This window comes from Dromaius novaehollandiae, chromosome 2 (assembly GCF_036370855.1).
Source record: "Dromaius novaehollandiae isolate bDroNov1 chromosome 2, bDroNov1.hap1, whole genome shotgun sequence".
NCBI classification, from domain to species: Eukaryota; Metazoa; Chordata; class Aves; order Casuariiformes; family Dromaiidae; genus Dromaius; species Dromaius novaehollandiae.
Genome location: NC_088099.1, coordinates 100,926,832 through 100,943,403, shown reverse-complemented (window position 1 = coordinate 100,943,403; position 16,572 = coordinate 100,926,832). Strand labels below are relative to the sequence as shown.

Here is a 16,572-nt window from a genome sequence, read left to right as displayed (position 1 = left end):
CTTACATAACTTCTAACCCAGTTTTATAAACTCAAATTTGTTCACTTGAGCTTCCAAACTGTAGTGTTAGGCGATTCTGTACTGCCTTAATTCTTGAAGTTGACCTGCTAGTGTTTCCTTTTATTCATCTCTATGTCAAGTCATTCATTTAGTTCTGTGTTATTACAGACCATCTTGAAATATCGAAGAGAAATACTTTTTGATATCCATTCTGGCAACAGAGAAGTGTTTACCTGGGCAGAAAATTGTCCTCTTTGTCCCAGAAATTACAGGTACTGTAGAGCCAAGGAGCAGATTGAAAAATGACTGATAGAGAATCATGGAAATGACTCTACACTTCGGAATGCTTCAGCCTCAAAATTTTTATTGCAATTTTGTTATAGTTCAAACAGGCTGTATTTGATGTTTCAAGCCAAACCCAGCACTAACAATATGGTAATACAATACATCCTTTCTTTACTCCTGTTTTTGTCTAAAGCAGAAAGGAAATGTTTACTGCAGTTTAGTAAAATGTATCATTTCTAATTTCTTGAGTTCCTTACTGAAAACATCATGCTAATGCTAATTAATATAGTTTCCTTCTATCATAGCAATTTCATTTTTTATCAAAACAGTAATGTCTCCAATTGAATTCACAGATAGGAAGCAAATAGGATTTTGATGGCATTTAAAAGCTGTAATAGTATTATGGATATTTTTAACAGCTATCTAATGACCTGAATTTGGAGATTTAAGGTCTGTGGCAGGATTTGGACTCAGCTGTTTTGAATGGAGGGTGACGCCATGCACTTTGTTGGATCCTAGGCACTGAGCACAGCAGACTTCTGTCAGGCATTTTGGCTTTGAGTGGTTACTGAGCACCATGTTCTGAGCGGAAAAAGCTGAGAAAAAAGCCAGAAAAAGGCAACACGTGGAAGAAAAGAATGGCTTAGTTCCAGCTGAAATTCCCTGGGAACAGGAAAAATAAGTGGAGGCAATTAAAATGGCACTTGATCCTGGGAGCAATGCTGTCAGAATAAATACACAACAACTACTGTCCAGCTACTACAGGGAGTTAGTTTGAGGTCTGCTGGTATTGTTAATGTTATATATTGAACCTCATCACAAGCTACCTGACTTTTCACAAGCTACCTGACTTGCACGAAAGAGAAAGCCTTGGGTAATTGTGCCATACTGAGCTATATGCTACTGTGGTTCCCAAATACCTGAACTAAACGTGGTGAACCTACCTAAGCTAGTGTGTCCTCAGTCACAGCAGCTGCAGGGAATCATAGAATTTGATTAAAAAAAAAAAAAAGGAAGGCACTCAAGTCAGAATGAGTTCTATTTCTAAATACAGATTATCATAAAGCACAGAAGGTTTTGAATAATGATCAGGTATCTCAGATAGATCAGCTTGATCAAGAAAACATTTACTTTTTAATTTGAGAGGAGTACTGTACTCCATGCAAAAGGGAAATGTCTGTGAGAGAGAAATTCAAACACTAAAACAACAGTAGCAACAAAAATATTGAAAAGTTTTTGATAGATACAGGAGGGAGTATCATGTTTTTGGAAGGCTGATCAACTACAATAAGAACCTGAACAAAAAAATGTGGGTGTCCTCCAGATTTGACACAGATGTTGTGCTTGACAAAGCAATTGGCATTTGCTGAACATCCTATCCAGGCTGCAACTTGTGTAGAAGAGGGAAGTACTTTGATCCTGTGGAGATGACAGAACATCTAAAAGATGCTGGAAGGGAGACCTTTGGTGGAAAAGGTATGTGGAACTGAAACATGGGAGGGAGGTGGGACTCGCTTCAAAATCCAGAGAGGAAAAAAACCCCACAGCACTACTGCTGCAATGCCACAGTAAACATAAAACAAGACCTTGGCCAAACCTTGGAAAAAAATGCCAGAACTGTATAGGATTACATCTGCTTGCAGATACCAGCAGGTGAACAGCAAGGACAAACATGCTGATAACAGTACTTAAGTTCAAAGGAAAGCTTCACAGGAGCTATGGCCATTACTGTGTCAGAAGATCCTGGAAGAGTAGTTTGAAAGCAAGTAGGTCTTCTCTTCATTTTAAATGAACAGATAAACCACCATTCTGATGTCACCACAAAGATGAACTTCAAAGAGGAGCAGGAAAAAATGAGGACGTTTCCAGGGAATGGAGAAATTCTTAACAGAACAGAAAAAGTGGTTTTAAGATTCCAACCATCACATGATTCATGTCGCTATGAAAATCCACCTTGTTGTAGCCAAAGATGTATGACTTTAGGAATCAATGAACACTTCCTAGTCATTGTAGAGGAAAACTAGAAACTCAAATATGTGAAATAAGAATGCTTTTCAATCTCAGTAGGGAGAGAAATTCCAAGAAAAAGAGGGGATGCTAAATATTTTTCACACTGGAAGCATCAGTAGGACTCTGATAAATGTCTTTAGAAAAACAAAGTATCTTTTTATATATATCCCATTCTATTTCTGGGAGACAGTGTCTTTAGACTACAAAGCTGGACTGTTTTTAGTATCTGAGTTATTTCACAGGAGTATATGACAGCTTTCTGATCGTATAAAAGATTCATGTTTACAAATATGATGCTCTGGTTTGGAACAGAACAGAAGCAAGGTATTATCACTAGTCCTCAACAGTCTTGGAAAGAATTCATTTTACTGAGTAAAAGCTGAATAAACAAAAATTTAAAGCTTGATTAATAGGAATAATGTATCTATAGAAGATGACAACAGAGAAGGATGGATAGGGAGGTCACAGTAAAGCTGTGCCTTCACCTATATCCCTGCTCAACAAGCCAAGGAAATTTATGAACTGGAAGGTAAAGGACATACATAGGTTAACTTGTGTTTACTCAACAGCTAGCTGAAAGTTCTACTTTGCAAAAGTGTCTGCATTTTGACACAAAGTTTGAGAAACTGAAAAGGTTTATTAAAGAGACACACAGCTGAGTTACTGTGACAGGAAGTCCCAAGAAGTTGTGAACAGATACGGCTATGGAAGCCACTGGCATACCCTTGTAGGTCAGATATCAGAACTGGATACCAGTGACCTGTATATCACAGACCCTCACAAAAAAATGAATATTGATATCTTCAGATAGGGTGAGAACCTTAGGTCTTAATCTAGGATTGCAGAAATACTTCATGACTTTATATATGGGAAGGCAATGTTAATTGAAACAGCTCATAAATGACTTTATTACCATCACCACAAGAGGTCTGGCAAACAGCTCTTCTACCTTGAGGATATAGAGATTATTTTTTCAGATACTGTTGTATGATTTATATGTTTGACAACAAGCTTGGAAGAGATTTGGTGATTGCAGATGCTCCCTGGAGCATTAGACAAGAATGTGGTGGAGTAAAGCGCAGCATTAGATTATGTACAGACATGACAAAAAACAGTACTAGTATCTCTAGGAAATCCAACAGCTTCTGAGATCAATGATAGTTCCATGAAGCAACTGGCTATAAGAATTAACTATTGTTATTGGAAGGGAATAGTTCTCTCCACGTCCTTTCATAAAAGAGCAAACCAGAGTGAACCACTTATTGTGCTGAGCCGACTCATGTTTAAGCAGTGCTTGTTAGTAAGCCTTAATCACACATCTCTGCTGCCTCCCTTGCGCTCACTGAACAAGAAGCAATGCTTTTCTCTATTTCATTTTTTAATAATTACCTCCTTAAATAGAAAATGTTCCCCCGAGTGTAATTTTATTTTAAATGTGCAGTCATAATCAATAATTTATTTTAGGATCAGACTAAATAATAAATTTAATTGTGCCAAATTCTGGTCTCGTAAAAGCACAGCCCTGAAAAAAATCCTGCTGAAACAAACTGCCAATATTGTATTGTCATAAATTTGGAGAGTGGAGTCTCACTGCCTAAAGGCAGTAGTTGTGGTTCCACCATCATTAATACTGAATCTGTGTACTGCCAGAGATCATTTGGTAATGCACATTTGATGTAGATGAAACACAGTCACATCATCATGTCTGTCAAATTTGTCTGAGTGTATCGTATGAGTTTTTTGTTGATGTGTACCAGGGGTTTGATATGCTATTTGATATCCTTCATTATATGTACTGTGTCCTGCTTTGTGCTTATCATCTACCTCGGTGTTGTCTGGGAATATGTGCTATACTGACTGCAGCTATACTGGCTGCAAGAAATCTATAGGAAGCAATGGTAGACAATGTCATCTGTGGTCTGCTCTTTCATTCCTAGGAGCCAAGAAGGTCAGTTATGAGTGACAATCCAGCAGAGTATTTTCTGAAAAATCCCTGGACACTGTGTAGCGTATGGTGCCACTGTGCTCTCGAGATGTGCCATCTTCTGCTCTCAGAGAGCTTTCCAGAGCTGTATGCCCAGCTCACTGAGATTCTCTGCTTTCTGCAGCCTGCCCACAGGCCAAGCCCACAAGTCCTGACTCTCTCAGGAGAGCTAATGGCTGTTGAACAAGGGGAAATGCACCAGGTTTTATAGCAGGAGAGGAAAGAGTAGAAAAAAATAACATAAAAACCCCGTTCATCTATTTACTGGAGAAAAGGATGTGCAAGAGAAAAGGATCCCTGCAGCTATTCAAAAGTTCGAAATCACAGGCCTGGGGATTGGAAGCCAGGTTCATTGAGAAGATATGAATTGTGAAAGAAACTTGGTTTTGAGCCATAAAATGTTGCATTCTGTTCTACTGCTCCTGCAGGGGCAATGGAAAAGGCCTTAGGCAAGCTGTATGAGTGACAAAGCAGAGGTATATGAAAAATGGCCAAGCCAGGGGAGTCTGCAGAGAAGGGATGCTGGGAAAGAGGAATGAAAGTAAATGATCACCCAGCTGGTGATAGCTTTCATCTTTCACAGGTGAATGATACCTTTTCTTTATTTGCCTTTCTTCTAATACACAGATGTAAAATAACAATAAGACATGCCTCATAAAATTGGGCCTCTGTTTGCATCCTCCTGACTAGATGAAGTATGCTGATTTCTGCCATCCATGGTCAACAAAGGGTCTTTCCAGCCAAAGGGAACCCAGACAATTATGTCCTAGACAGGTTGCTGTCCCTAACGCTTGTGGATGCCACTGAATTCCTGGACAGGCACAATAAATTATGTGGATTCAGCAGAGAAGCCAGCTATCCTGCGAAAGGTGAGGGGGATTCTGCTTTTCTATCTCATGCTAAAGGTCAGCTGCATCACCTCGACGTGCTAGCTGGGGTTCAACAAGTGATACAGGCTTACCTACTGGGAGTCCTGCCTAACTTTGCAAAATTCCACTCAAAACTAAGGATTAAAATAAAAATACAGGCTTACTGCCTATGCTTGCATTTGTTTTCTCAGAATTGCCTTGTGTGATTTGGGTATACTAAGCTTAGGAGCAAAGGCAAGGAGGCATCAGGGCCAGCAAGAGCTAGGAGTGTGGCTGTGGCATGGAGGGAGAAAGGAGAGACAGGGCCTGTTGCACTGAGGCAGGCAAGTGGATGGGGCTGGAAAGATGCTTCAGCACTGAGCTCATTACAGTGTACCAGGCTGAGCCAGCCAAATGGGGCAGAGAACATGCGGTTCCATCCTCCACAGGCAAGACTGCCTGTGGACATGTGAATTCTAGACCACCGCAATAAAGCAAATATCACAATAAAGTGAGTCACACAAACATTTTGATTTACCAGTGCATATAAAAGTTACATTTACACTATACTGTAGTCTATTAAGTGTGCAATAGCATTATGTCTAAAAAAACAATGTACATCCCTTAATTAAAAAATACTTTATTGCTAAAAAATGCTAACCATCATCTGAGCCTTTAGCGAGTTGTAATCTTTTTGCTGATGGAGGGTCTTGCCTCAATGTTGATGGCTGCTGACTGATCAGGGTGGTGACTGCTGAAGGTTGGGGTGGCTGTGGCAATTTCTTAAAATAAGACAACAATGAATTTTGCTGCATCAATTGACTCTTCCTTTCATGAAAGATTTCTCTGTAGCATGAGATGTTGTTTGATAGCATTTTACCCACAATAGAACTTCTTTCAAAATTGGAGTCAATCCTCTCAAACCCTGCCACTACTTTATCGATTAAGTTTACGTAAGATTTTAAATCCTTTGTTGTCATTTCAATAATGTTCACAGCATCTTTATCAGAAGTAGATTCCATCTCAAGAAACCACTTTCCTGGCTCATCCATAAGAAGCAACAACTCCTCATCTGTTAAAGTTTTATCATGAGATTGCAGCAATTCAGTCACATACTCAGGCTCCACTTTCAATTCTAGTTCTCTTGCTATTTCCACCACATCTGCAGTTACTTCCTCCACTGAAGTCTTGAACCCCTCAAAGTCATCCATGTGGGTTAGAATCAACTTCTTCCAAACTCCTGTTAATGTTGGTATTTTGACCTCCTCCCATGAACCACGAATGTTCTTAATGGCATCTAGAATGGTGAATCATTTCCAGAAGGTTTTCAATTTACTTTGCCCAGATCCATCAGAGGAATCACTCTCTATGGCAGCTATAGCCTTACAAAATGTATTTCTTAAATAATAAGATTTGAAAATCAAAATTACTCCTTGATCCATGGGCGGCAGAATGGATGTTATGTTAGCAGGCATGAAAACAACATTAATCTCGTTGTAAATCTCCATCAGAGCTCTTGGGTGACCAAGTGCATTGTCAATGAGCAGTAATATTTTGAAAGGAATCTTTTTTTCTGAGCAGTAGGTCCCAACAGTGGGCTTAAAATATCCAGTAAACCACGTTGTAAACAGATGTGCTGTCCTCCAGGCTTTATTGTTCCATTTATAGAGCACAGGCAGAGTAGATTTAGCATAATTCTTAAGGGCCCTAGGATTTTTGGAATGGTAGATGAGCATTGGCTTCAACTTAAAGACACCAGCTGCATTAGCCCCTAACAAGAGAGCCAGCCTGTCCTTTGAAGCTTTGAAGCCAGACACCGACTTCTCCTCTCTAGATATGAAAGTCCTAGATGGCCTCTTCTTCCAATAAGGCTGTTTCATCTACATTGAAAATCTGTTGTTTAGGGTAGCCACCTTCATCAACTATCTCAGCTAGATCTTCTGGATAACTTGCTGCAGCTTCTACATCAGCACTTGCTGCTTCACCTTGCACTTCTGTGTTATGGAGACGGCTTCTTTCCTTAAACCTCATGAACCAACCTCTGCTAGCTTCAAACTTTTCTTCTGCAGCTTCCTCACCTCCCTCAGCCTTCACAGAATTGAAGAGAGTTAGGGCCTTGCTCTGGATTAGGCTTTGGCTTAAGGGAATGTTGTGGCTGGTTTGATCTTTTACCCAGACCACTAAAACTTTCTTCATATCAGCAATAAGGCTGTTCCGTTTTCTTATCATTTGTGTATTCACTGGAGTAGCACTTTTAATTTCCTTCAAGAACTTTTCCTTTGCATTCACAATGTGGCTAACCGTTTGGTGTAAGAGGCCTAGCTTTCAGCCTATCTTGGCTTTTGACATGCCTTCCTCACTAGGCTTCATCATGTTTAGCTTTTGATTTAAAATGCGAGATGTGTGATTCTTCCTTTCAGTTGAACACTTAGAGGCCATTGTAGGGTTATTAATTGGTCTGATTTCAACATTGTTGTGTCTCAGGGAATAGCGAGGCCCAAGGAGAAGGAGAGAGATGGGGGAATGGCTGGTCGGTGGAGCAGTCGGAACACACACAACATTTAAGTTCGCCATCTTATATGGGCACAGTTTGTGGCATCTCAAAACAATTACAATAGTAACATCAAAGATCACTGATCACAAATCACCATAACAGATGTAATAATAATGAAAAACTTTGAAATATTGTGAGAATTGCCAAAATGTGACAGAGAGACACAAAGTGAGCACATGCTGTTGGAAAAACGGTGCCGACAGACTTGCTCGACACAGGGTTGCCACAAACCTTCTATTTCTAAGACCGCAATATTTGTGAAGTGCAATAAAGCAAAGCGCAATAAAATGAGGTATGCCTGTATATTTTTTCCCTCTTTCTCTCTTGATCAGGCTGCTGTTGTGAATGGAGGGGGAACTTGCTAGGACTGGTGTCACACTTTACGCAAGAGCTTACTGGTTACTAAGACCTCCTTATGGTGGCATCTGTCTTTTGGAATGCTGCTCACTATTTCTGTTGATTTTGTTTTCTCTTCTTCATGCATGATGGCAATAACCTTATTTGCATAAAGTTTAAAGTACAGGGACCAAGGATAATTATGTAACTTGTGTTCTCTTCAGAGTCAGCAGTTTTCTATACACTGGAAGCCAAATGTGTCAAAACAGCAGCATTCAAGAAGGAGGAGTCAAAAACCCCATTGCTTACTTCAAGTTTAATAAATAACCTAAGCCATTTCTACATCAACAAATATCTTAGCGGCAGGCTGCCCACCTTTGGAAGACAGTCCATAAGTTTTAACATCCATAGTTTTAGATGTAATACACAAGTAATATCGTTGTTATATAATATGCAGAAGAAAAAAGCATGAAATCCTCCATGATAATCTCATTAAATGATTGGTGCTTCCACCTTTCCTTCCCCCACTTTGACAGCCCACCTAATGAAAAAAAATCCCAGTTAGAAAAATCCAGGGTGACTGACACTCATGACAGGATACACCCAGTGCCGATAACACTGTTACAAAAAATAGTGAAAGCAAGTTCAGCCATCATTCCATTAAAGCTTCCTCCTCTTCTCACATGCTTTAGTATTTCCTTCTCAAAATGCTTCTAGCAGACTCTGTCGATAGATCAATATATTTTTTTGTTTCTGTGGATCAGCTGAGTTTACAGTCTCACATATCTCTCTGGATCCAGCTTCTCCCCCTTAATCCTAATCTCACTGTCTTCAGCCTTGATAGCTTTGCTGCTAGTTTTGGCACTGACAGCACTAACTCTGAGTTATTAAATTACATTGGACCCCACTTATCTAATCCAGAAGACATCTTTGCATCACCTTTCCCATTGCTTCTAATTCTGGGAACCCAATGGTGAGACACCTCACCTACTTCATACCCAGAAAGGAGACACTTTTCACTAGTTGGCAGCCACAAGCATTGGCCACAAAACCTAATTTTGCACACTCTGCTGACCTAGTACTCCATTAGCAGTATCTTTTTTGTTCTGAGCATTCTGATATTGACTGCAAGAAGTTGCTCAAAGCTGTTCAACTGGTCAGCAGCCTACAGCCCGCTGTGTGAAGATGTAACAGTGCCTTTGGCATAAAAACAGAAGCCTTATACTGTGCTGGTGACTGAGAAAGAAAAGAGCCCATTTTAAAATAAAACGTTCTCCTTAGGAAATGTCTTCTGCTCACTCTAGACACTTCGATCCACAGAAAGTAGCTGTGCCCTCTTCTTGCCTTGTTTTGATCTGGAAAGCTTTTAAGATAGGAGCAGTGAAGTAGCTGGGGGCAAAGGCTGGTAAGTGACATTTCTTCATGGAATAAAGTAGAATCGGTTTTCTTCTCCTATGCCTTAAACAGCTGAGTTGATCTACTTTTCTCATTTTCTTTACGGCACTGGAGAAAACTGGAATTCATAATTTAGGCTCTAACCAACAACTTGACCATAATGTTGACAAGATGGAAATGTACTGAAAGCAACAGAGCTCCAACCAGCCTCTGTGCTAGCAAGAAGGCTCTCTTGTAACCCATCTATTTACTTTTGTATTCAGCTGGACATATTACTCTAACAGATAAGAAAAAAAGCTGTAATTCACATCTATCTTATGTATGAACTGGGCTTGGACTGCTCATTTGCATAAGATATTATCAAACAGCCTCTGACAGTAAAGATTTTCTGTGGCAATCTTGGAGTTATATTTAGGTCCATTTCCTCTTACAATTTTTTCCACTGAAATGAAAAGATGAGTGATACTTAGTTGTGTTAAAAAGGAAAAACATTTTAAAATGAAAATTCTGCAAGCTTCTAAAATAAGTTTAATGTGTTTAGAAGTGAACTATTAAGTAATCTAAAATACTCACATGCCATTGGTTAGTTGATGATTTTCTAAGATCCTTTTTTCAGTCTTATTATTTTGGCAGTTAATCTTCAAGCTTGAAGCTTTCTATGTGAAGTGCCTGCTGCAAGCTCTATTATTATTATTATTATATTTAAATCAAAGGTAGATTAACTGCCTTGCAAAACAACATTAGGTAAAAACACACTGTTTTCCCTACGTTAAATCCTTTGAACATGCTTCGTCTGTTGGAACGGGGGACTGAAATTTGACAGAGTAATCACTTGCCATTGGGGTATATGATTACTATCTATACAGACATATATCCAGCTATGGCAAAAACATATCTCCCTCCGAGAAATCAAAAGGCCCAGCCTCAGGTTAGTTATTTTGATAGTTAGATTCTCCCAGGATTCTGTCAATTCTTAGCATGCTCTATATAGCTGCCGTATGTAGACCAGACTCCACACTTGTCTTCCTCACAGAGTGATTTGACAGGTAGTGCCTTGGGATACTGGAGCAGGATGGGGATTATAGGAGAAGAAGGGCAGAAACAAGAGCTGGAGGATGGGGTAGTGGAAAAGGACGGCAGGGATGGAGAGAAAAAGTCAGAATCACATAAGTAGCAAATAAGAGCAGAAAATATCTATAACTCCCAAAGAAGGAGTGAGGTACCAAAAAATGCATACCAGTGAATTTCCATGTGGACTTTCAGTATATTGCACAACACTGGCATCTAAAAAAAGACACTTTTGAGTTGCACTGGCTTTCAAACTGCCAGGTCCCACTGGGTTTGCAGTTCAGCACAAAACAGGGTGGACGAGGTACCACTGATCAGCCAACTATCACTATCATGTCTCTTTGAGAGACAGCAACTCTCAGGTCCTGTTAAGTTCCAATCAGTAGGCTAAACACTTAGTCTGGGAAAGAAAAGTGAGATCAGCCATCTCTCCCATTGCCAACCACTGCTCTTGATAATGATCTCCTCCAAAACTTGGAATTTAAACTCAGAACTTGTCTGTCTTCATGAAGTTGTCCTATCAGTAATCTGTCCAACTCATTGGGAAAATTGGGAAAATGTCTCTTGTTTCCCTGAGCAGCTAGCTCAGGTGAAGGAAGATATCTTTCTTCTGTTATGCTCTTCTGCTAACTTTATTGGCAGAGGACTGTGGCCATGTATCTAAAAATCTCAGTTCTACTAGCAATGTTACGGGGAGTTATGGAGTTAAACATAATGCAAGTTCCATTAACTCAGTGAGTGAATGCTTTAAACACTTAAGAACTGTCAGTAACAAAACTGCACTGAATCAAATTTGAATACTCAGGCTGAAACTAACAGATTTTGTAATTTATCAAAATCAAAATCAAAATAGATTTGCAAGTTTATCTTGTGGCTTTTCCCAGGTTTATTTATTGCTTTGTATAATGTCATTTTTTCTATGCTTTTCGTTCCTGAATCTGCAACTGGTGCAGCATGTCTGCACACCTAAAACTAGACCTTGTACTAAATCGCCAGCTGTGGGCATGTAAAGTAAAAACTAAGCCACAATAAGCTTGTGCTGGAGGAGGTACCGATTTGAGCACTTGTATAGCTTTGCAGAACTTTTTGGAGTAAATTTTATGTTTTAGCACCATCTTTTGGAATAAAGCAATACTGCAAGTATTTCATCTTAAATGCTTTCCTAAAGCTGAAACACAATTGCTACATATCCGGGAAAAGATCATGGCTTCAGTCACAGATATATTTCAGTTATGCAGTTTGATATTCTACATATTTACATATATATAATTTCTTATTCCCCTTACGCCTATCAGCTTAATATATACAGCCCATATTTACCTAAGCCAACCAAGAAATGGGAAAAGGTTGCTGGTTCTAAACCAAAAACTGAGGCCAAGCTGTTACAAAAGACTACGTTTAGATGCTCAGTTCTTCACTGTGTCTTCACCATGCCTCCTGTGAGGAGTTTGATGGTGTTAACTTAATTGTTAACTCAACTGTGAATGGAACTGAATAATCTCTCTCACACATGCTAGTGTTCTAAATTTAGCATTATGATAACGTACAAACATACCAGTTTGAGATTATGATCTTGTAGCTGGCTGTGTTCAGACCTACACTGGAAGGCAAGTCTTTTTCCAAAGAGCATACTATCTGGTTAAAGGACAATATTTGAAAGATAAGCATAACAATGTAAAGCAAGGGGAAAGGCATGGAAGCAGACAGTTCTCTATACTTTCCCTAGAAAATAACAATGTATTAATCTTAAAAGAAAGGTGTGGGAGAAAGGTGATCAGTTGGATTTTGAATAGAAGAAAGGGCTAGATTTTGCACCTTCTGTATTAACTATCCCTCCCTGACTAGCTGCTCAGGTACAAGAAAGTAGTAGAGCTCCAACAGAACGCGGTTGTTTTGGCTGCAGTATCTGATCTGGTTGCCAGTTTTCTTCAAAGATATTAAATGTGCAAAGACAAGGAATAAAAAATTCTGCTCTAAAATGGAATAAAAAATTCTGCTCTAAAATAGAACAAAAACTGCCTGGTTTACCTTAACTTGCTCTTTTTTGCATATTCATTATGATAAGCCTTATTTACATTACTGGCTTTCAACAAGACATCTGCTTCATCAATGCACAATGTAAATGATAACAAACAGAAAGAAGGTCATGAATGACGCAAGGGTCTGAGGAAGGAGAAAAGATCATCTTGTTAACGTGGCTGAAACTCCTTTGGAGGACAGAACACTCTGCCTACCTAACATAAATTACATCTTATGGGTAGATCATTTAAATATTTTCTATGGCTAGTCAATGATTTTATTCTTGCTCTCTGCTGTCTGGCTTAGGGTAATTGAATGTAGATTTGTCAGAGTGCTGAGCACTTACAGTTGCAACTGAAATCACTGAAGGCTGTGCTACGAACAAGTTAAGAGAAACATTAAATCTTCCCCACACACCAGTCAAAAGAGGGGCATCCAAAATCAGTTGATACTTTGAACATATGCTTTAGTGTCAGTCTTCTCCCTGGCAATAATAACATTTCTCACCTTGCCTTGCTACACAAATGTGAACATGATTGCTGTGAAACAACTGGTTAGTCTAGATGCATCAGACCTCACACCCTGAAAAGAAGGCATGTGCTCTTAGCTCCTAAATCACTCTTCCCTGCCACTAGTCTTTAGCTATCTTATTTGCAACATTGCATGTCCTTGGTGATCTGTGAAAACCACATATCAACTGTTACTGCTTTGACCTGATCCATGGCCTAGTGTACCATCCTGCAGAGGCCCTCAGAATGGCATGCTCACCAGTCCTGTGCTGCAGTCCCTTCCCTGCTTAATGACCTGACCATCCTCTTCCCTCTGCCTCCAACACATATCTTGATGCCTATGTGGTCATATACACTGAGAGAGACGACTTGAAAAGTTCAATCAGAGGCGAGCATCATAGGAAAAAATATTGAACATAGACTATAGGTAGTATGCAGTGACCAAATGTTGCAGGATAACGGACATACATTCATAATGACATCACTGATGAGTTTTATCCATTCTCTTCAGGGAAAGGATGAGCTACCTTTAGTTCTGTAACTCTACATTGCACATATGCATGCACAAGGAAGGTGGTAGAGCAAGTTTAGATTCGTATGAACAACCTTATTTCTGAGCTTCAGTGACTAAAAAAAATCTCTTCTATCCAATACTACCCTTTAATGATTTTTTTCATGGGTATGATTTCTCAGACTTTTGAAAAATATTAATATCCATGTTGTAGCTCACTTACCCCAAATTCATCACTATCACTGGTATCAGTATAGAATTCCGGCACATTAGCACCTGAAATGGTATGTAGAGGGGTGTGTGTGTGTGTGTGTGTGTGTGTGTGTGTGTGTGTTCATTGGATAAAACAAATGTAAATTTTTTTTTTATTCAGAGGAAAATCTGTGAATATGTTCCATCTGACACATGTTCTACGTAGCCATATAAAAGGTTTTATTTCATATATTAGGAAAACTAGGAAAATGAAGACTGTATTCACCAAATTGTTGGAGGAGAAAGCGTTTCCTCTTTTATCTCATGACTTGATTACAGTGTAACACCCAGTTATTCTTTGCCTATGCCTGTGGGGATTCAAACTTCTATCTTCTATGTAAGCGCTTCAACTATTATGTTAGAAAGTCTGTTTTATTTGCTTGTTGTGTCTTGATGACAATTTCAGTAGTTCATCCATAAAGAACTTTGTTGACTAGAAATGAGGGAATGCCACTTAGGAATACCCTACATCCTGTGGTTAGGACATTCGTGCACCAGGTGAGAAACCTTGTAGAAATTAGGCAGAAAGTGAAATGCTCCAAGTTTAATCACGCAGTGTAATATTCTGAAAATTTCTGGGCTCTATGTTGTCCTCAGATTTAAGTAAATCATGATTCACAAAACTTACTTCATCACCCTTGTGGAGTAGAACATGCTTTTGTAGTTCTTTATAAAGGCTAAAAAAGTCACAGGTAGTAGATCTGAAATGGCTCCTGCTGGAAATTATTCTTCAATCTAAGAAACCTTGTTGTTGGGAAGCATGTCTTGATATTCATGTTAAAATTTTCCTATTTCTATAGGAGAGTTAAATTTCTTGTAATATAATTTGGTAGAGCTGTAATTGCCAGAAGATGGGTGCTTCAAAACATTTAGTATCAGCAACCAAAACTATAGCTATTTTGGCATATGAGCTTGTTCCTTGAAGCTGTTTAAGAGCATTTACTGTTTGGAGGTGCATTAAATTCAAGCTCGAGGCACCATCATTTTACGTTTTATTCTCTAGAGAAAGGGATACTTAAGTAAATAAAATTAAGGTTTTTCAAACTGAACCTATGTTGATTAAAAGTCCCTCTACCTGTTGCTACCTGTTTTCATCATTATTTCCTAGTATACTGCCTGGAATGCTATGAATATTTATTACTCCAAAATGTCTTTATTCCAAGATAATTTTTTTCTTCAATTATGGATGCTGGGTGGTTCTGCACTGCTTAGAGATGCAATGTGAACTAATTAACAGCTATTTAGTAAAACAGCTTGGAACTGCAGGATGATGAATATGAAATATTTTAATAGACCCAAAATGAGACAGCTATTTTACAGTACAAAGTGATGGTTTCATAGATCTTAGTCTAACTGTAAACGATAAATAAAAAATCAGAGACAGAACAGTACAGCTAGAAGGGAATTTAAAAGCTTTTGAAAAGTTAGTATGCTTTGCTTTGCTGTTTGTTTGCTATACAGAAGCAGTGTTGCTTAATGAAGTATGTGTAACAACTGCTTAGGCTAGAATTACAGTGACATTTTGAGATCAGGAGACATGTCAAAGTGCAAAGTTATTGAGAAATAAAAGAAAAGGTGTTTCAAGTCAAGTGACACTTGTGAGACAATAAGTGGGTTAGGCAGAGAAACAAGAAACAGGTGTGGGAATGTTGTCAGAGCTAACATTTGAAATGTAAAGACAACTCTGATTTGATTTGGTGAACTGACAGAAAACAAGACTGTGAATGGGGGACTGCATGTATGTAATTTTGGTTTACGGGTATCTTGAAAAGAGGTGGCACGAAGCAGGAAAAAAGACATGAATTTTAGCCTCATTTAAAGGGGGAGCTTTTAAAAAAAAAATCCATCAAAGAAACACAAAGCAGAAATAAATGCTTTCTCTAACATCTCACTCTAATGGTGACATCTTCAAGGATAATTAGGCTTCTGTAGTACTGCATTTAAACACACATATTTTTCAGCTGTTTAAGAAACATCAACCAGTGTCTCCTACACTACTGAGGAAAGTTATTACTTTATTCTAGTGCTAAAGACAAAATCTGTCAGAGCCAAGAATAAAACCCTTATCTCCCGATTCCTGGAAGCTACCATTTCCTCTAATTTCTCTAAGAGGGAAAGACCAGCTCTGATGTATCACTACAATGTCAACAGAGGACAATAGCCAAGGTTACGTGGAATTTGAACCACACCAGGCTAGCAGAGGTGTAAAAATGCTGCCTCAGCTAAGACACAGCAGTCCTTCAGTAACCTTACAGATCAAATACAGGAAAGCAAGGAGGGAAATGATAAGGAGAAAAATGAACCAGAGATCAGGTTATCCCATCTCTATGGCTGATGCACATCACTGCTATGGTAGCAATCCACCCTAGAGTTTTTGTTCTGTGTTCCACCTATAGCCATACCTGTACTTTAGCATGTCAGCAGTCCCCCTCTTCATACGTCTGCCTCACAAAGCCACCCCAGGCCGTGCCACCTGGGCAGGCATGAACACAGCCAACCCTGTTTTCAGCCTTCCCTCCGGGCAGAGCAGCCTGTCATCACCGCACCGCGGTCGTCTGGCTTTCTCTGCCGAGGTAATTACTCTGCTGCTGAGGTAAGCTATTTTTTCCAGACGCGGCTTCTCCGCAAGGCCAGGAGCGAGGCCGCGAGGGTGAGGGCGTGGTGCCAGGCGCCCGCCTCCCGCGCGTGGGGGAAGCACGCGCCCGCGTGGGGAGTAACGGCCGTCGTTTCCTTCAGTGCGGGGAGGGCGGCGCGGGGCATGCTGGGACTTGCAGTCCTCGCCGCCGCGACCCCCCACCCCC

General features: G+C 39.6%; 1 pseudogene; it reads right to left on the bottom strand.

Annotated features, from left to right (window-relative positions):
- Nucleotides 1-5,695: 5,695 nt before the first annotated feature.
- LOC135327541 (tigger transposable element-derived protein 1-like) lies at nt 5,696-16,523 on the bottom strand (annotated as a pseudogene).
- Between the last annotated feature and the right edge of the window lie 49 nt (nt 16,524-16,572).